The 22,108-nt window shown below is 40.2% G+C and overlaps 2 protein-coding genes across 13 annotated transcripts in view; one reads left to right on the forward strand and one right to left on the reverse strand.

Annotated features, from left to right (window-relative positions):
- The window catches only part of FGGY (FGGY carbohydrate kinase domain containing), a 409,967-nt gene extending 397,807 nt beyond the window's left edge, over positions 1-12,160 (reverse strand). For 4 of the 12 annotated variants that reach the window (XM_082357725.1, XM_082357730.1, XM_082357734.1 and 1 more), the window contains exon 1: positions 12,040-12,158. The gene's annotated coding sequence lies outside the window, so the exon portion shown is untranslated. Of the gene's footprint in view, positions 1-355; positions 523-12,039 lie in introns of those variants that run through there. The other 8 variants (XM_082357732.1, XM_082357723.1, XM_082357733.1 and 5 more) reach the window with 6 other exon arrangements.
- A 76-nt stretch (positions 12,161-12,236) lies between these two features.
- The window catches only part of LOC309613141 (uncharacterized protein), a 241,430-nt gene continuing 231,558 nt past the window's right edge, over positions 12,237-22,108 (forward strand). The window contains exons 1-2 of the transcript XR_014235540.1: positions 12,237-12,412; positions 12,925-12,985. The gene's annotated coding sequence lies outside the window, so the exon portion shown is untranslated. The remainder of the gene's footprint in view (positions 12,413-12,924; positions 12,986-22,108) is intronic.

Raw genomic sequence — 22,108 nt, forward strand, 5'->3', positions numbered from 1 at the left:
AAGTTATTATAATTTAACCCCATAAGCCAATTACAAAGCTACGCACATAATAGGGAAAATTACAGGCAAACTTAGTGATTTTTTATTGTTAAGTGGACTCTTCTTTGTAATACATGAATTCCTACTTCTCTTGGAGTTCTGACAATTTGTTAAATATATATGTAGTTTCTCTCCCTCTGTCACTTTCTTCTCCAAGAGGTTGCTGTTGATTTGTTGACATAATTAACTATAAAATGATATTCTACAGAACTAATCAGACCTTCAAAGCAATGTCATTATCATTAGCATATTGGCCCAAATCCACAGCTTTTCACAGAAAGTCACTCAAATAAAAACAACAGAAGAACCCACCAACCTTGATGACTGCTGTCAGATGTCAGTAAATTCAGGAAGGGCTCAGGGCAGTACAGTATTAGGTAGAGCAACAAAATCCAGTGCCTGCACCATCTTGCAAAACTCCTCCCTTGAAGACAGTGCCCAGCCTGAGGCCGGCTGAGGTCTCTGGTCTAGTCTTGTGTTTACCTATTTATCAAGAATGGCCAGGTGGCTTCAAGGCCCAGGGTGAAAGGCCTAAAGAATGAGTTACTGGAAGATTATTGGACAGCTTGCCCCTCCAGAAACACGCCCTGTTAAAATTGCCAAGAGCTACACCGTAAGCTTAAACACCATCAGTACTGCCTCTGCCCAAAGTAAGGCCCAAGTTCTTTCTTTGGCCCACAAGGCCCTCAAAGCTATGGCTCTGCCTGAGCCTCTCACCTTACCTCCCTGCCTCCTCCCTGACTGCAACCCCTGAGGCTCCAACTCTACAAAGCTACTAGCAATCCCTCAAATGAAGGTTTGGTGCCTCTGTTCATACTGTTCTCTCCTCCTGTGACGCAGGAAATACAAACTTGCAGTTCATAGAAAAAGACATACAATGCATACATGTGAACCTTTAGGCTCACAAATAATGGAGGAAAATGCAAATCAAAACAATACTGAGATATAATCGTACACCTTAAAAAATGGGCAGAAAATGAAAATGCTAGTACCTATCTTTGGCAAGAGTCTGGGGAAAAAGGCAGTTTCAGACACTTTTAGCGGGAGAATAATTGGTTCAACCTCCTTTCTGTTTTCAAAATCTACCCTTTTACCCAAGAGTTGAACTTCTAAGAATTTATGTTCTAAGAATTTAAGATTGGCTCATCTAAAAGACGTATACAAAAATGTCCATTTCAAAAAAAAAAAAAAAAATGTCCATTTCAACTTTTTTTTTTAAAGGCAAGGGCACACTCACAAAAACCCTGGAAACAAATTCAATGTCTATTTATAGGGGAATTGCCAAAACTGATACAGAAGCAGCTGTTAAAAACAAGGAGGAGCTAAAGAAAATTGCTAATTATATGTTATAAGTAAAAAAGCAAGTTCTGAGACACCACAGTATGAACGCATTTGTATTAATTCTGTAAAGAGGAAGAGCAATAGTGGTTCTCAAACTGTGATCTCCAGAGGCGCAGCAACAGCATGACCAGGTGACATGTTAGAAATGCAAATTCTCAGGCTCCAGCCCAGATCTACTGATTCAGAAACTCTGGGGAGGGCGGCTCACATCTGTCAGGCTACCCTGACAGACGCTAAAATTTGAGAACCACTGTATTGTATAAGGACCTAACATACAAAACTTCAGGAAGAATATGCAAAAGCCTGCTTACTGCAGTGACATCTAGGGAAAAGAAATGCAGTGGAAGCTTGAAGGGCAATTTTTAACTTCCCCTCTCTGTGCTGTTTGAATTTTCACAATACGCAGCTAGTACTATAATAATAAGAAAGATCCTCGTACTGAGTTGAGTTCTGCTTTATATGGCTTCCACCCTCTAGTCCTCATTTTTATCCCACGGGATCAGCCAAACCATCTAACCTCTTTTAGGTGAGCTATCCCTTCAAACGTTTTAAGATGACTCTCATGACCTCCTGAGTTTTCCTTCCTCTTTGCTATATACTTTTAGTTCCTATAACTGCCCCTCCATGCCGTGGCTTTTCCTAAAATAAAGAGGGAGGAAGAAGGGATACGGGGCACTTGGTACATTTAACAAGAATGATCTTCAGACACCCATGTTCCCACATGATGCTGTGTGGAGATGAGGGAAGCTGGGCTAGTAGCCCACCGTGAGCACACAGCAGGTCTTCTCTACCTTCCTGGAGGCCCCCCAGATGCAACACATGTTGGGACAAATCAGTAGCCCATCCAGACCAATACCCAACCTCGGACACTAACATCAGAACAACTTGTTCAGGAGAAAAGGGAAGGGGAGCTGGGTGTCTTCACGAAGTGCCTTTGAAGGTGGGCTTTGAGGTAGCCCTCTTCAAATACCCTACTCTTCCTTTAATAGGTCCCTAGAAATTAGTGTTATCTATTAGTATGTCCTGTCAATATGCATCTTCACATGAATCGCAATGTTTCTCAAACTCACATTTTGTGCCAACCCTCGTCTTGGATCAACAGATTTTGCGTGAGCATTTACTCTCTTCCAGGACTGGTACTAGCGACTTAGTAGACAGCTTTGCTGATCCTCCCAACAACTTCGGAGGGTCCACAACCCAGAGGTGGGGTAACTAAGGTTCTGTGCATTTAGGTCACTTGCCCAATGTCACAGAGTCAGTAAAAAACAGAGAGGATCTTCAACCCCGTGCTCTGTCCACTATGTCACATGATGATTTAAAACAGCCGAACAACAGCCACACTCTAATATCAAAGTTGGCCACATAATTCTACAATCCCAGAATTTGGTAAACTACATTGAGTTTGGTGTATATAAATCATGCTTGATTTTATAATTTGCCTTCTCAACTTTCATCCCCCATAGCTGATCAGTAACTGAGTCCTTTCTTAATCTCTTCATCCCATGGCCAGTGTAGCAGAATTCAAGATACTCAGATCTCAGCCTGGTCTGCAACAGATTTCAGTATAACTCAGCCCAAAATCCAGATTGCCCAAGGGATTGGCAACACATACATTTAGCCTGAATGATTTCTACTTTATTTTTCCACTCTGCCTAAACCCAGCCCACACACGCAGCACTGCATATGTACCTGCTGTATGAACTCTGCTTCATTTTGTCATCCATGTTGTTAAGAACTTTCTAAATAATTTAAGTTGATGAAGGGGTTATAGGACCTCCAGGGTCCTATATAAATCCCTTCCTCACAACCTCAAATAGTCCCTTTTAAAATTTTCTTCAAATATTCCAGTTGAGGACCTCCACTTCTAGCCAAGATGGAGAAACAGGCACCATATTTACCTTCCCACCTAAAACAACTAAAATAATGAATACAGGAAACAAAGGTTCTCGGGACACTGGACATCAGGCAACAAACTACAGTGATCTCAAAGAGATGGGGAAAAAATGAGGTGTCCTAAAACTGCTCAAGCTGAATGCCTGGGACAGAGGACACAGAAGAGGAAATCCATACCAAGCCCTACAGTTTCCCGAATTGAGAAGCCAGAGCTAGAGGTCTAAGTAGAACAAGGAGGCTAGAATTCTTGGGGCAAAGTACAAGACAGGAAAGAGCTGCACAGGAGGATGTGCTCCTTAAGTATTCAAGAGAGTACCAATCACTGTATGTATGTGAGGAAACTATCTGAGCCAGAAGCACTCAAAAGGATCACAGAGAACAATCAGTGGACTTCGCACAGGGCCATGAATAGTGCCTATTCACACCAGCCAGTGTGGAAAACCTCATAATTAACAGGGCATGGGGTAGAGTACACAGAAGGGTTTTACCTCAGTAGTGAAGAAGAATTAGCCCTACTCAACAAAGCTTAAAGCAAGACTCAAAAGGATCGAACTGTTTCCAAATAACTTACACATGCCCCAAAACAAAGCTCAAGTGTATTTATAGAAATACAAAAAATACCTAGCACTGAAAAAGGTAAAATACACAATGTCTGATATTCAACCAAAAATTACCAGGCATGCAAAGAAGCAGGAAAATACTACTAAAATGAGAAAAATCAATGGACACTGACCTAGAATTGACACATTTGATAGAACTAGTAGACACAGATATTAAAACAGCTATCATACCTGAATTTCATTATGTTCAAAAAGCTAAAGGAAAGAGTGAACTTAAAAGTTCACACATGCAAGATTTCAAAAAAGACTCAAGTTGAAATACTAGAAATGAAAACTAAAATGTTTGAGATAAAAAGTTAACTATATGAGATTAGATAACACAGAAGAAAAGATTAGTAACCTTCAAGACACAGTAATAGAAACTATCTAAAATATAACAAAGAGAAAAAAAGATTTTTAAAAAATAAACAGAGCATTAGTGAGCTGTGGAAAAATTTCAAGTGGCCTAATATATGTGAAATGGGAATACCTGAAAGAGAGAACAAAGAAGGGACCAGGAGAAATATATGAGACACAATGGACACAAATTTTCCAAATCTGATGAAAACTATAAACCCATATAATCAAGAATATCAATGAACCCCAAGCATAAGAAATATAAAGAAAACTAAACCAAGAAACATCATAATTAAATTGTTCAAAACCAATGATAAAGAGAAAAACTTAAAAGCAGTCAGGGTGGGGGGTGGCAGATTATGCAAAAAAGAAAAAAAAACCCATGAGAATGACAATGGATTTCTTATCAGAAATAATGCAAGCTATGAGACAGTAGAGCAAGATCTTTGAAGGACTAAAAGAAAAAAACTTTATATCTACAATTCTTTACGCTGTGAAAAAATCTTTCAAAACTAAAGCTGAAATAAAGACTTTATCAGACATATCAAAGATGACATACCAAAATTCACCACCAGCAGAACTGCACCACAAGAAGTGGGGAAAAGTAATATCACATGGAAATCTGGATCCATAAAATGGAAGGAAGAGCATAAAGGTAACTATGTGGTACATATAAAGACTTCTAAAAATTTTTTGAATGTCTTAAAAAGACAATTGCTTAAAACTAAAATAATAACCATGTATTGTGGGGTTTAAAACATATGTGGAAGTAAAATATACAACATAAAATAGCAGTAGCACAAAGGCTACGAGGCAAGAATTAGAAATACATTGTTATATGGCTTTATATTACATATGAAGTAGTATAATACCACTTGAAAGTTGACTCTGATAAATTAAAGCTGTACACTATAAACCTTAAAGCAACCACTAAAATAATATCTGAAAAAAGGATATGCCTAATCAGCCAATAAAGGGGGAAAAATGGAATTAAAAAAAATTAATCTAAAAGAAGACAAAAAAAAGAGAGAAAAGAGACCAAAAAACAGATGGAACAAATAGAAAAAAAAAAGCAAAATGATATATTTAAAACATACCATATGGGGGCTTCCCTGGTGGCGCAGTGGTTGAGAATCTGCCTGCCAATGCAGGAGACACGGGTTCAAGCCCTGGTCTGGGAGGATCCCACGTGCCGCGGAGCAACTGGGCCCGTGAGCCACAACTACTGAGCCTGCGCGTCTGGAGCCTGTGCTCCGCAACAAGAGAGGCCGCGATAGTGAGAGGCCCGCGCACCGCGATGAAGAGTGGCCCCCGCTCACCGCAAATGGAGAAAGCCCTCACACAGAAACGAAGACCCAACACAGCCAAAAATAAATAAATAAATAAATAATAAATAAATAATTAAAAAAAAAAACATACCATATGAATTATGTTATATATAGTCTAAACACCCTAATTAAAAAGCAGAGATTGTCAGGCCTTGCTTTGTTACCCAGTCTAACTATATGTTGCCCAGAAGAAGCCCACTTTAAATATAAGGAGACAAATAGGTTAAAAAGCAGAAGAAGGAAAAAGATATACCATAAAAGAGCAATCAAAAGAAAGCTGAAGTTCACTATATTAATATAACACTAAGTAGATTTTAAAGCAAAAATATCAGGAATAATGATTAAGTAGCTATCGGAGCAAAACATATCATCAGAAATTATGAAATAATAAAGGGGATGATTCACCAAGATGACCTAAAAATCCTAAATATTAATGCACATAATAACAGAGCATCAGAATACATAAAGCAAAATCTGATAGAACTGCAAGGAGAAATGCATATGTCTACAATTATCATGAGAGAATTAAATATGTCACTCAATAATTGGTAGAACAGATAGACAGGAAATCAGCAAGTACATAAAACTTAAGAGTAGTCAATGAAGTTGCCTAATTGACATGTAAAAAGCACTCTATCCAACAAGAGCAGACTACACATTCTTTTCAAGTGTACGTGGAACATTTACCAAGACAGACCACATTCTGAGCCATGACCAAGTCTCAAAACGTTAAAAGGATTCAAGTCATACAAAGTACTCTCTGTGACTACAGTGGAATTAAAAGTCAGTAATAGTTAGATATGTGGAACATCCTCAATATCTGGAAACTGAATAACACACTTCTATATAACCATAGGTCAAAAAGACATTAAAAACAACTAGAAAGTATATTCACTGAATGAAAATAAAAACAGCAAAAGTTGTGGCATGCAGTTGAAGCAATACTTAGAAATCTACAGTATCAAATGCCTATCTTAGAAAAGTCTCAAGTAAATGACCTTAATTTCCACCTTAATAAATTAGAAAGAAATGAGTAAGAGGAACCCAAAGTTAACAGAAGAAAGGAAATAATAAATTTTAGAGCAGAAATCAATAAGTTAAAAAAGAAAAGGAAAACAATAAAGAAAATAAATGAAACCAAAAGCTGGCTCTTTGAGAAGATCAATAATATTAATAAATTTCTGGCCAGAATGATCAAGAAAATAAAGAGAAAAGAGACAAATAACCAGTCTTAGGAATGAGGGAGATGAAATTACAACAGATTCTATAAATATTAAAATGATAATAAGGGGATATTATGAGCAACTTAGATGATATGTACAAATTCCTTGAAATACACAAACTATCAAACCTCATTCAAGGAGAAACAGATAATCTGAATAGTCCTATATTATTAAATCAATTGACTTCTCCTTCTCCCCCATAAAAAAACTCCAAGCCCAAATGGCTTCACTGATGAATTCTACTAGATATTTAAGAAAAGAAATAATGGCAATTCTACACAAACGCTTACAGAAAACTGAAAAGAAGGAAATACTTGCCTGTTCATTCTATGAGGCCAGAATTATCTTGATAACAAAACTTAAAATACAAGGAAAGAAACTATATCAGTACCCATCATTAACACAGATGCAAATATTCTTAAAATTTTAGCAAACAGAACAGAATCCAACAAAATATAAAAAGGATAACATAGGTCCTGGCCACGTGGGATTTATCTCAGGAATACAAAGTTAATTTAACATTCCAAAAAAAATGAATGTAATTAATCATATTAAGAGTCTTTGAAAAATGATCTCAATAGTTACAGAAAAAAGCAACTGACAAAATACAATACCCATTCTTCATTTAAAAAGAAAAAAGAAAAAAAGAAAAAACCCTTTCAGCAAAGATGGAATAGAATGGAACTTCCTAAACCTGATAAAGAGCTTCTACAAAAAATATACAACTAACATCATAAATCATAATGCTGAAGAAATGAATGCTTCTCCCTAAGCTCAGGAACAAGGCAAGACATTTGCTCTCATCACTTCTACACAACACTGAGTGGAGATTCTAGCCAGCGCACTGTAGCAAGAAAAATAAAAGACATCCTCATTGAAAGGAAGAAGTAAAACTGTCTTTATTCACAGATAACATGATCACATAAAGAATCTGATGGTACCCACAAAGAAGCTATTAGAACTAATAAGTCAGTTAGCAAGATGGCAGGATACATGATCAATATACAAGTGGTAACAAACAATTGAAAGTTGAAATCTAAGAAGACAATACTGTTTATAATAGCATCAAAAAATGTGAAATACCTACAGATAACCTGACAAAGACTGAAAGCTAAAAAACACTGCTGAGAGAAATTAAGGAAGACCTAAATAAATTAACAGATACACTGTGTCCAAGGGTGAGAACACTCAATATTTAAGAAGTCAATTCTCTCCCCAAATTAATGTATAGATTAAATGAAGTTCCAATTCAAATCTAAACAGGCCTTTATTTTGAATCTGACAAAATGACTGTAAAACTGATATGGAAATGTAACAGATGCAGAATAACCAATATAACTTTTAAAAAGAACAAAGTTGAAGGACTTATACTACCTGACTTTAATACTTATTGCAAAGCTACAGTCATCAAAACTAAGTGGTACTAGCATTAAAACAGACAAAGAAATCAATGGAACAAAATAAAACATCCAAAAATGAGCCCACATATACACATGGTAAATTGATTCTGATCAAAGGTACAAAGACAATTCAATGGAGAAAGGATAGATTTTTTAGCAAATGGTGCTGGAACAACTGATACCATATGAAAAAAATAAACTTTGTCCACATCTGGTCCTACAGGTTCATATGAAATGGATCCTGGATTTAGTGTAAAATAAAAAACAATAAAGCTTCTTAAAAAAAAAATAGAAAATATTTGAGATCTCAGGCTAGGCATGATTTCTAAGATACCAAAACCATGATCCATAAAGGAATAAATTGATAAAATAGACTTTATCAAAATTACAAATTGATAAATTAGACTTCAGCAAAATTAAGAACTCTGCTTTTCAAAAGACACTGCTAAGAAAGTGAAAATATAAGCCACGAAATGGGATAAAATATTTGCAAATCACAGCTGTGATAAAGAACTTATTAATGAGAATATATATAAAAACCTCTTGAAAGTCAATAAGGAAACAAACAGCCCATTTTTAAAAAGTGGACAAAAGACTTAATAAACCCTTCAGCCAAGAAGATATATGAAATATATACAGGGAAATAAGCAACAAGATAAGAAGTCTGAAATTATTAGTCATTAGGGAAGTGCACAATAGAACCCCATGAGAGGATTCCACATTATTAGAATAGCTAAAATTTAAAAGAGTGATCACACCAGTTGGAGCAACTGGAATCACTCTGAAATACGGTTTGGCTGTTTCTTAACAAGTTAAATATACACCTACCATGTGAACTAGCCGTTCCACTTTTAAGTATTTAACTAATAGAAATGAAGGCTGTACAAAGGCATTTATAGAAATATTCATACCAGCTTTAATTGTAGTAGCCAAAAAGCAGCAAATAATCCAAATGTCCATCGAAGGGTTAGTGGATAAACTAAATATGGTATAGTTGTACTCAGAAAAAAAAAAAAAAAAACTATGTATGCACACATAACCTGGATAAACTCAAGAGGATTATGCTAAGGAAAAGCCACCGCACACAAAAGATACATATTGTATGACCCCACAGATAAAATCCTAAAAAAGCTTAAATAGTGACAGAAACAACTCACTGGTTCTTGGAGGGATTAGAAAGGGGCATGAGCAATCTTTGGGGGTATTAAAAATGTTCTTTATCTTGATTGTAATGATGGTTTCACGGATAAATACATATGTTGAAACTTCTCAAATTAGACTTTTTATAAGTTTACTGTATGTTAAGTATACCTCAATAAAGCTGTTGATATAAATAAAGCCTCAATAAAGCTGTTTCCTAGTAGGGAATGCCTTTTCTTTCCTGTGGTACCTTGACTGCTACATCCTTTCTTCATCCCCTACATTCAATCAGTAATTAATACCTAACCATTCTATTCTAATCTCTCTCCTCTAGTCACATAGCTACTACGCTAACCCATCTCTCACCTGCATTATAATAGCCTCTCTCCAGTCTTCACCACTCCAATTCATTCTCCACCCTGCAGCCAGAATTAACTTTCTAAACCACAAATCTGAGAGTGTCACTTCAATAGCTGCTGCTTGCTCTGGAGATGCATTTCAGACTCCCTTAACCTGATTCACCTGACCTTCCCTGATCTGGGCTTTTCACTCTTCCCAACCTCCTTTCTGGTGATTTCCCCTTACCCTTTCCGGTCTGCCCATACTAATGAACAACGCACCAGACTTGCATAGCTTTGCCCATGCTGTTCCAAGTCAGATCATCCCCTTTCCTCTGTCTTTCTCCAACCCAATCACACCGATACTTTGCAACTCAACTTGGGTATTATCTCCTCTGAGTAGTTTTCAATAAAAGCCTATATTGGGCCATTTGGACTTCTCTCAACTCCTGAGAATCTTTTTTTTTTTTTAATTTTTATTGGAGTATAGTTGATTTACAACATTATGTTAGTTTCAAGTGTACAGCAAAGTGAATCAGTTCTACATATACATCTATCCACTCTTTTTTTAGATTATTTTCCCATACAGGCCATTAGAGAGGAGAATCTTATTCTACCTTGCTACAGCACTAAGCTCACTATCATATAATCTCCCTTGCCAGACTAGACAGAAGCAGACTGGATGAAAGCTTGAAAGCAAACACCAAGTCTTGTTCATCCTTGCTTTCCCAGAGCCTACCACAATGCCAGGCCAAGAACACATTCCCAAATTAGTGAACAAACGAATGAACACAAGAGCTGGTTTGGATGACCGCCTCTTACATCAGCTGGGTTGACTCTAAATTCCACCTTATAAAAATATGGGCAGGTAAGAGGTTGAATAATCTCTGTAGTACATTCTGGTAAAATAATTACTTCAAATACTTTGGGTGGGTGGGGGGGGTTGGTCCCACTCTGGCTGTGAGCTTAAGGGCAAGATTCACTACCTCAAACTGTTTTCAGAACCAGCTGGTAATTGACTGTGATTTGAACCAAGTGAAAGGTTAGGGAAAGAGAACCAGATTCCAGGAAAAGACAAGGCCCACAGTAAAAATTAACACAGCCTGGAAGAAGGCTCAGTCTCCTCCCAGTAAACTTCTTAATTTCATCCAGAAAGACACAGACCTCCACCCTCTGGGTTATTCCTTTCTCCCAATACATATGTTTTGACTTCCAAATCCAGCAGGGAGGCTCCCAACCTCCCTCCCCCTCAAAATCAATCTCCAGGCCCTTCTCACCCTCTCTGTTCCCTCAATCATCCTTAATAAGAGTTATCTGAGCCTCCCACCAGGAGGCCCTCCTCAGCTGGCTCCGTCCAAGAGCCAGGCCAGTGGCCACCAAGTCAAAAGCCAACCACAGGACCTCATTAACAGGAGATTCCCAGAAGACCAGGAGGCAGTCAAAAGGCTGGAAGACCCAGCTGGCAACTTAAAAAGTACAATTTCAGGATATACACTTGGTGGATCATAGGAAAGAGGGGAAAAGCAAGCAAAACAAAACAAAGCAGAATTCTACCACCTATATACCAAGCTACAAACTAAGAGAAGGCTTGCCTTATTTCTACTGATTTGTAGTTCAAAAGCATAATCCCTTTCTCCCTAATGATATCCTACTTTAAAAAGTAACCTAATAATGACTGCTCTTCCCTATCTTGGAAATGACTTGACTCTTTAATTTAGAGACGAAATTAGTTAAGACATGAGGAGCGCTTTAGTGGAAAATAGCCAATGATTAGGGAAATTCACCATTTTGCATCTTGTTCATCTTAAAAAGAAAGGACATTAATAAAAATAGAAAGATACTCCTAGGCCTTTCCTACCCAGGATAACTGTAGCCAAAGAGCATTATACCATCTAAACTAAATTGCACTTTAAACATTACCACAAGCTGATGAAAGCTACAAGCAGCACTGGCCTTAAAATGCCTTAGGTAGCCAGACTGGAATTAAAAGGTTCAAAAACGCCTGGGGAAACGTCCTAAAATACGGTGGGAAGGGGGGAGAAAATTAACATAGTTAACTGGATAGAGATGGCAGGGGACCCCGAGTTCCAGACATCTCCTAGGCAGCGCTGGGGATGCAGTAAGGGCCCACCCTTCTCTTGAGTGGCCGTACGCCTCACCCAGGAGTGGACACAGGGGACTCAACAAGGTCTCGGGGGCCAACGCACGGCTGGCGTTAAGACTCAGGCGGCCAGAGGAGGAAGAGGAGGCAGCGACTGCGGGAAAGGGGAGGGAGGCTTGGGCCCGGCTGCGCTCTCGAGTTGGAGAACATGCGCGCTGCGAGCGTGCGCTTTTGCTAAAGCCCCTGATACACACGTGGGACTGAGAGGAGGGTCACTTACTTGTCCAATCTGAAATTACATTTTAGCTAGCGGGGCCCTGCCGATAACCGCGCGGAGCCGCACCAAGCCTCGGTTGGGCGGTCCGACCCGCCCTCCGCGCGGCCCCGCCCCCGCCGGCTGCGACCCCTGTAAAACTCGCCCCGATTGGCCCTTTGAACGGGGCCCGGGATTGGCCCGCGCCTGCGCCCTGCCGTGGCCTCCTGCGGCGCTGGCCTGGCGGGTGGCGTGGGCTGCGGCCTCTTCCCGTTTCTTCCCGCCTCCCCGAGCTTTTAAAGGCCTGAAGTGGGTTCTGTCCTCTCAGGCCGGGAGTTTCCTACTCTGGGGGCGCTTCTCGCAGAACTCACCCACGCAAACTCCCCTCAGCCGCTGGTGGGTACGTGTCCAACGTGTATCCTGTAACTTCGCTTCTCAACCATGCACTGAACACCAAGTCTCTTGCAGACAGGTGTTAAAATAAAGAAATTAATAATATTTATTGAATGCTTACTTTGCGTGAGGTCTTGTTCCCGATACTTTACGAAAATGTCCTCATCTAATTTTGTGAACAACCCTCTGAAAAGGTGTCACAGTTTGTAAATGTACAAAACAAATGAACCCCAGCCTTTAAGGAAGTTACAGTCTGGTGGGTCCTGGACACGCCTGTGTCATTTAATCTTCATGATCCTTAGCTTTCCAGTTAGCTAGGTACTATTTGTCCATAGTTTACAGATGCGAAGAGCCCGAAACGTTTTTTAGCTTGTTTTGAGACTCACAGTAAGTAACAGGAGGGAAGATTCCAACCTGAGCTCAAACATAAGCCATATCTATTAAAAAGGCAGGCTCCCAAGCTGATGGGACTGAGATTTTGAAGACAGTTTAAGAAGTCTTAACTCTTTATTTTCCTAGAAAAGGAGACTGAGGTGCAGTAAAAGGAAGTGATTTTCGAAGAACACACTGGTGATAAGAGGTAAGCCTCGGTAATAACTGATTTCACAGAACTGGAGTATGGGCCATGTGCGTGATAGTCACTCTGCTATCCTCACAGCAACCCCAAATACATGCTCTCATCTTGGTCTTACAGGCGAGGATAGTGGCTCAGTGGGGCTGAGGCCACGTGATTAGCTGCATCTGCTAGAGGGCCTGGTTTGGGGATGCCAGAGGAAGAAATCTTCCTCTATCCTAGATTCTTCTGGCTGGTCTAAGAATTAAATTGACATTATGAATGGGGGAAAATCAGATGAAAGTTTAATAACGTGTACATGGGAGAGACCCAGCAAAACTAAGTAACTCTGAAAAGACATCTTCCACTAAAGACAAAAAAAGGATGTTGGGGGTAATGATTTACGTCTTCAAAAGGCAGGAGGGCAGTTTACATTGAAGATGGAAAAGCAAATGTTTGGTAAACAAATGTTTGCTGGGTGTGCTAAGACAGTGGGACACAGGGAGGAATTTTCAAAAACAAAACAAACAAAAAAACCTTCCTAGATTCCTCTCAGTCTACCATACCTAGTTCATACTATAGTACAATGATAGCTCTCTTCCTGGAAGAGGTCCTCTGTCTACATTCTTTAGGCAGCTAAGGAGGACATCCGAGTTTCTTCCTGAGTCTTTTTGGGCCTTGATTGTTTTCAGCTGTAAATAATTCACGTGCCAAAGAGACATTTTGGGGTGGCAAGTTTTGCTCCTGTACAGGGTCGTTTTCTTTCTTCTACACCATGACTGTTCACCTTCATTTCCAACAAATATCCGGAGATCTAACCATGGACTCTTTGGGAATGTAGGAGGTACTAGGATCTGGTTACTTGGCACCTGTGTGAATCATCATGTACAGCAGGAATGATAATATTAAGACCTATTCATCTTACCTTTCCAGAGTATTGTGATGAGTAAATGAGGTAATAAATATGGAAATACTTTGTAAAGTGTTAGATGCTGAATACATGTAAGACAGCTTCCAGACCCTCCTCATTGTACCTCGGGAATAGAATAAATGAAATATACTGGTTGCCTTAGGAACTGTGGCAGGAGGTCTCATCTTGGCTAAACTTGAATTAATATGGATTTGCTTCCTGGTCTTTATAGATATCTCTGTTACTAGGCATTTTGTATTTGATCTGAGGTTTGTTTCTTCTTATCATCATGCTATCATTAGTGGTAATAGCAGCAACAGCACAGTGGCTGGAGCACCAGCAGCCATCTTGGACCATGAGAGGATTTCAGGAATGAAAGCTACACACAGCAAAACCCCAGAGTTCAAGGGCTTAAGTTTCTGACACCATGCAGCACCAGACGAACACCCACTGCCCACTTCCACTTGTAAGAAAGAAGCTGCTCTCTTGTGCAAGACACTTTAATTTTGTGTTTTCTGTCCATGGGGCCAAACCTAATCATAACTGATACATATACCTTATCTCACGGAAATCCTACAGCAACTCTATAAGGTGATAGGTGCAGAAACAGACCCAGAGAGTATAAATGACTTGTTCGGTGTCATCCAGCCAAGTGACAAGAGGCGTAATTTTGTGGCCCATTCTCATTTTCTTTTAAATGGAAAGAAAATGCCTATTGTGAATGAATGAATCTATTTTTTTTCCATTTACTTCCATTCTATTCATTTATTCTAGGAGGTGGTAAACTTTTTCTATAAAGGACCAAATAGTAAATATTTTAGACTTTGTGAGTCATACAGTTTCTGTTGCAACTACTCAACTCTGCCTTTGTAGGGCAAAGCAATCATAGATAAAAGTAAACGAGAGGTTATGACTGTGTTTCGATACAACTTTACAAAAGCATACAATGGCCAGTGTGCCCCAGTGGGCCTTAGCTTGCCAACCTCTGATTTATTAGATTCTGATGTCCCATCACAAAAGTGCATTGGAAATACATTACAGAGGGTAGGGGGATTGTGACATTGCAGGCACCCTCACACTGTTGACCAATATAAAGTCCAGTGTGTGACGGTGAGGTCCAGTAGAAAGAAAGATCCCTAAACTGATAATCGCGAGATCTGGGCACTCGGTTCATATCTGCCCTGAAACAGGATCTGTATCCTGAACCAAGCCCAGGTGCCTCAGTTCCCTATATGTTAGGAGCAAATAATGCACATACCATCCCTACTTTCCATAGTTTCCATGGCTACAGGGAGACTGAGATGAGATGATATACAGACCATATTTTGAAAGCTATAAATGTTATTCAACTGTGTGTACACTGCTTCGCCTTAGGCAGGGCCATATAGCCTCCTCTGTATCCTTCAGCCCCCTGTCCTTACCTCTGTCATGGAACTCCTAGAACGTATCAAATGCCTGGTAGTTATTAGTGAATCCGTTTATCCCCGCTCCTCCTCCTTCACTTGACATAAAGGGTTATTGTGTTGCATTGGATTAAAAGACTCAATTATTGGAAAGTCTAGACGCCCACTCAGGGTCGCTACCAGGCAGCGTGGGGATCACGCAGAGTCAGTGTCCAGTAGACAGGTCACAAGTCACACCCGTGAAGCAGCACATCAGGCTTAAGTGAGACAGAAAGAGCTAGGTTGTGAAAGCCTGGAACCAGCTGAACTGGAAGTTTGTGTCACTTCCTTCCTGCTCAGAGACTGTTTCATGCAACACCAGGAGGCAGACAGGAGGCCTGGCCTTCTCCCTGGTGACCTGTGGAGGCCTTCTGCTACTCTAACTGCATTCTCTGAATGCTTTTCCTACATTAACAACTTGCCCCTCACCAGAGAAAAGACTTATTTTCCCCGAGACTCTTAGAGTCATGGCACAGAAATAGGTGTGGTTATTCATTTACTCATGAATTCATTTATTCATTCAGACATTTACGTATTCACTCACTTAACAAAGATTTATTGAGTGCCCACTGTTCTATAAAGAGATGGTGTTGAGAAAAACAGACATTGTCCGTGTCGTTGTGGAACTGACAGTCACAAAACCGACATTCAGTAAATAAGCATGCAGGTGTATATATGTGTGTGTGTGTGTGTGTGTGTGTGTGTGTGTATAAAGTACAGAGAGGTTAAGCATATATCAATATATCTATCTATATCTACATCTATATCTATATGGATTCAGTTGCGAGTAGGAAGAGACATAGGATCCTATGAGAGAGGGGACGTGATTTAGACTGAGGTCTAACTGAGATGGGTGATTCTGAGGAGCCAGGTGCATTACATGCATTGAAGACCTAAGGGTCTTCAGTAACCTTGTAAAGTGACTACTATCATGACCATTGTACAGATAGGGAAACTGAGGCTTAGGGAGATTAGGTGACTGGCCTAAGGCTGCGCTGTTAGTAAGTTTGGAACAGGCTGGGCTCTTTCCAGTATTCCACAATGCACAACACAAACCCAGAGGGTGTGAATTTTCCCAGCTCCCACCTTTGCGCACACTATGCCTCCTTCCACCTGGAAAGCCTCCCCCGCCATCCTTCTCTTGTTGGATTCGTAGTCTGCCTTCAGCGTCTAGTTGAGGGCCTACTTTCTCGGCAAAGTTCCCTCTTCTATCTGAGGCCTCAACACATCTCGTAGTCTAAGCTTCTGCAAGAATCATCATGGATTACTCATGTGGCACTGGCCCTGGGACACCTTGTAAAGTTCATTCTCCTTTTTACATGCCTGCACTGATGGCCTTGCTCACAGTCCTGTGAGCAGCACAAAGTCATTAGAGCACACAGACCTGGGTTCTTCTCCTAGTTCCTGCTTGTGTGCTGAGTGACCTGGAGAACGTTGCTTAACCTCTCTGCAGTTTCCTTGGAGAAAAGTAATATTTATTTCTTGAGATAGATCTTAAAACATGTGTCCCAGGGCTGAACAGATAGTAAGTGTTGCACACTTCTTCGTCTTCTACCCAATTCCATTCCCTAGATCAGAAAGCCTCTGCAGGGTAAGAACCATGCCTTCTACTTTATAATCTCGGCAACTAGCACAGTGCTCTGTAATAGTGGGTATATCATTGGCACATAATTATGGCGGTGACAGCCTTTACCTGCCTCCTGGGTCCCTCGCTCCTAATCCAACTTGTTTTCTCCTGTCTTTCTTCCTTTCTTTCCTTCTCAACTTAGACTCCTTTAAGCCTCCCTTAAACTTGATCCTCTGTCAGAAACAGGTGCCACTGCATACACTGTCTCTTCCAAATCCACACTGTCTTCTCAGGAGGAAAATAACTGAAATAGTTCACTGGAGACCCAACAGATGGTCAGTAAGGGGAAACCACTGACCAGAAAGGCTGCCAAGCTCCCCATCCTGACCACCACCTAAAGCCATATTTTGTATACAGAATCATTAGTTTATTCAACTCTCTTCTCTAAAGGATGCCAGTAGCTCATTTCCAAAGATGGGGGAATGTTCCAACTTACTTTATTACTTGCCCTCTGTCTGCCTGCCTGCCTGCCTGCCTTCCTTCCTTCATCTCTTCAGTCAACAAACATGTACTGAGTACTTGCTAAGTGCTGGGCCAGAGCTGCCTGCTATACTAAAAGCACAGAGAAAGTGCTAGGGGCAACCCATGGTGAGAAGAAGAGGGGGTATTGGGTACAAAGAGAAAGGAAAGACTGTGCTAACATTTACTGGGCACTGGCTCTGCACTTCCACATGCAGTGTCACAGTGATTCCTCCCAGCCATGCACCTGAGGGAGTAGAGATTCCTGCTGCAGGAATGAAGGCTCGCAAAGGCAGAGCAACTTGCCGGAAGTCATCTATCAAAAGACGCCACAGGCCAAAACGAAGAGGCAGCTTCTGCTGAGAAGCTAAAGTGGGCAGAGATGCTCATGTTGGATATAAGGCTTCAGATGAATACAAGTCCTAATAATCTCACTAGTTTCATTCTGCAACACCAGCTTTGTCTTCCATATGTGAGCTGCTCACCCACTTCCCAGTTCCCAAACCTCACCATCCTAACCAGTTCCACACCACGTACATCCTTCTCCCCTAACGCTGCCTAGTTTCAACCCCACAGCCTCTTGGCCATGAGTCATTTCAACAAAAGTGCAAACTATGTGATGAGCCATGACAACAGTGTGCAACCCTAAACTCCAATGAGTGTTTTTCTACAACGAGGGAACAGGTGGAAGAAGAGAGTCCAGGGCCATGAGATGATGACAAGGCCAAAGGAGGAGTGGGAGTCGGCCTGTTAGGACATACATGCTCCAGGCCTCAGGGGCTGAATCAAAGGAGGCCCCTGGAGCCTGTGCAGTATCCACTGCCATTCACTTCTCGAGAATCATGGCATTTGGAAACCATTAGAGAACATCAGTTTGCGTACTTTTCAGACTGGATCCTATCGGAAGGTGCCTGCACGGCAAAGAAGAGGCTGAATGGACTCCCAGGCCTTCCACAATGCCCCCCTCCCCTGCCAGGTTGTTCTCTTCTTCAAGACACCGGATGAGGGGGCTGGTGGGGGCGGAAACCCCGTCCCCACTCTGCCAGCCAAACTCTGGGCCTGCGAGGCTGCTCTGCCCCAGCAGAGAGGGCAAATTTTCCTAATTTGCACAAAGTACAGAATGGGATGGTGGTAACTTTGCCCTCTTGCTGCCCCCAGCCGCACAATGCACACACATACACCCATATAGCCACACAATACATTCCCACAGACTTACACATAAGCACATATACGTATTTATACAAACACACATGGAGACATATATACATTATACAAAGAGCACACAGACATATACATAGACACAAGAATATATCATAGAGTACACACACGTAGACACACACAAATGCAAATTAGACCACACTATAATGCACAGAAATATAGACACAAATATACAGACACAGAGTCAAACAGTTATACATACACAGATACACAAGCCACACAAATACACATACATACACACACAGTCTCATAGCCACTTATACACTGCACAGACATAAACAGACAAACACATCCATACATAGACACGTAAACACAACACACAGGCACATAAACCACACAGATATACACACACATACACAGATACGCACACATACATACGTCTTGAACCAGAACAACTCTACTTGATCAATTTTACATGATAAATTCTATTTTCAAAATTTTTATGTGACAAACATTTCACTACTAAAAGAATTTTCTCTTTTTGAGGATTATTTTTTTTATTCATTTATTGATCAAATATTTGATGACAATATGGTGAAATAAAATGATAGTAGGAAGTGGGGTACACTCAGACATATTAGTGGCAGGTCTTTCCATGATATGTCTTGTAATTCATTTTGTTTTTATCATGATGAAAAATTTGTGACTTTCAACACTGCTACATAATATATAGAACCAGAACTCCTGTTTTATCGTTTATACACTTTCAGATACTTAAAAATATCAGTCTCCACTCCATCTCCTTCACCTCCCAAAGGACCTCTGGAGCTATGGAAATGATACAGGGACTTGAAGGCAAGTGTGTAACATTAAGGAGTATACTAAACAGGACTTTTGGTTGTAAGAAATAAAAATACAAATCAAGCTTGATTAAATAGACAACAAATAAACCAAAAGGCAATTTATCGTCTCATGTACTTGGGCATTTCAGAAGGGAGATGAACTTTAGGAAAGCCCGGTCCAGGGATTCAAATGATGTCTTTAAGGGTCTTTTGTTCTCCATTTTTCATTTCTTAATTCCCATGTTTACTTCATATTCAAGTTAAGAGCAATGCATGTGGTAGCAAAGATGGCTAACAATTGCTTTAGCCTTACAATGTCCTCCTAAATCTTGGAAGATGAGGGTGAGGGTATCTCCATGTTCCTATTTCTTGCAAGAATGCTGAACAACGTTTGATTGGCCCAGTTTTAGTCAAGTGCGCATTCCTAGGGATGGATTCGGAAAAGCTGAGCTTCTGAACCTGTACCAGCAGGACTGAATAGTGAGAGTCGGGGATGATTCCCCAAAGAGATATCAGACAGGAAGGAGAATATATATGTCTTCCTCCCTACCTCCAGAAGCCTTAGTGCAGTACTCATGGGTCAGGCTCTGTGCTGGAGGCTGGGGCACAAGATAAAAATATTTATATTCTTTCCCTCTAGGAACGCACAGCCTAGTGATGGAGGTGGCATGTAAGCCAATAGTACAGGACACAGAAAGCAATAACCACAAAATAAAAAAGTGTGATAAAATAAAACTTCATCAAAAGACACAAGACAATCAATAGGCAAGCCACAGAGTGGGAAGAAATATATATGTCTGAGAAAAGATTTTAATCCAGATTATGTAAAGAATGACTACAATGCAATAATTTTTAAAAATCCCAATTTTTAAAATGAGCATAAAGCTTAAACAGACACTTCATAAGGGAAGACACATGAATGGCTAATAAACCCATGAAAAGGTGCTCAACATCTTTAGCTGTCAGGGAAATGCAAATTCAAACTGCAATGAGATAGCACTTCATAACGTCTAGAATGGCTGGAATTAAAAAGAGACTGACGTGAATACTGGAGATAATGTGGAGCACCAGGACCTCCCCTGTTTTCCTGGTGGGAATGTAAAACGGTAGAACCATTTTCCAAAAGCACATATCTACACTTTGACCCAGCAATTCATTCCTAGGTATTAACCCAAGAGAAAAAGAAATACATATTTATAAAAAAGATTTGTAAATGAATGTTCACAGAAGCTTTATTATTAATACCCCAAACTGGAAACAACCCAAATGTCCATTAACATGAGAATGGATAAACAGTCATATATCCATACAACGGAATACTAGTCATAAAAGAGAATCAAGTACTGATTCATACAATGACATGAATGGATCTCATAGAAATTATGTTGAGAGAAAGAAGCTAGACATACAAGAACATACACTGTATGATTGCATTTATGTGAAATTCATCATAATTTATGATGGAGAAAAAACTTACCTGCGTTTGCCTGATGGGTGGAAGGTTGAAGGTTAGAAGGAAGCCTAGCTGTGAAAAGATATGAGAAAACTCTCTGGGGTGATGGAAATGCTCAAAACCTTGCTAGGGGTGTGGGTTACATGAGCATATCTATTTGTAATTGTGCATTTCATTACATGTGAATTTTACATCAAATGAAAAAATTTTTAGAGTGTAGAGAGTGCTAGGGAGGTGTAGAAAAATCAGGAATGACAGGACGTTGATAATTGTGGAAGCCGGATGATGGGTACATCGAGGTTCATTAAACTATTCTGTTTACTTTGTGTATGTTTGTAATATTCCATGTGAAAAAAAATTTTTAATCAAATAAATTCATATCTAACAATATGATGACTTCTATGAGAGGAACAGTAAGTAAGTGTTGTAAAACCAGAAAACCTGGAGCAATTAACTGCCTAGGGAGTTGGAGGTGGGGACAGGGGCCTGAGAATGACTCTTGGAAAAGACGTTGCAGAAGAGAGAACATTTGATTTGGGACTTAAAGGCCAAGAAGACTAAAGCAGTTGGAAATGCCCAGAATAGATGCCCATTAGAGAACCTTGTGGCGCTCCTAGTGACAGAACAACATTGGATCACCAATGATATGTACTCTTCTGAAATAACCTTTTTCTCATAGGAGTCAGCAGAGTGGAGTGCTCAGGGCAGAGGAACCGAAGTTAGGATTTCCCACTCAGAGTGTCCTTGGATGATCTAAGTCACAACCCTTCTCTGCTCTTCAGTTTTCTTACCTGTGAAGTGAGAGGATTCAACAAAATTATACCTAAGTTCTCTTCAAATGCTTCACAGTTGTGAAGCACAACTGTGCTTCACAAGCTAGTTGTGAAGTCACAAGCTAGTTGTGACAAATCGAGGAATAAAACAAAGGTCTGAGGACATCTCATTCCCAGAACTTTCTTAATGCTCTATTTCATGTATTCTAAGACACACATTCTTATTTAACATTTAACACCACAGAAATCAGGGCACGCCTTACAATCGATGATGTCAGATAACAAGGCTCCAGCAATGCATGGTTATATTGCCTGCCTGGAGGTACTTGGTTATTATTCCTGGACAGAATGACTGGACAACCACAGTCATTGACGTTTTAATCAACAAACCACCTACGGTCCTTTGGAGGATCAAATATGAGTTCCAGTTGTTGTCTGGAAACCTTCTATTTGTACCTTCTAGTAGAATATGAAAATAGCACCAGC

Source organism: Balaenoptera borealis (assembly GCF_965194805.1).
Source record: "Balaenoptera borealis genome assembly, chromosome: 1".
In the NCBI taxonomy this organism is placed as follows: domain Eukaryota; kingdom Metazoa; phylum Chordata; class Mammalia; order Artiodactyla; family Balaenopteridae; genus Balaenoptera; species Balaenoptera borealis.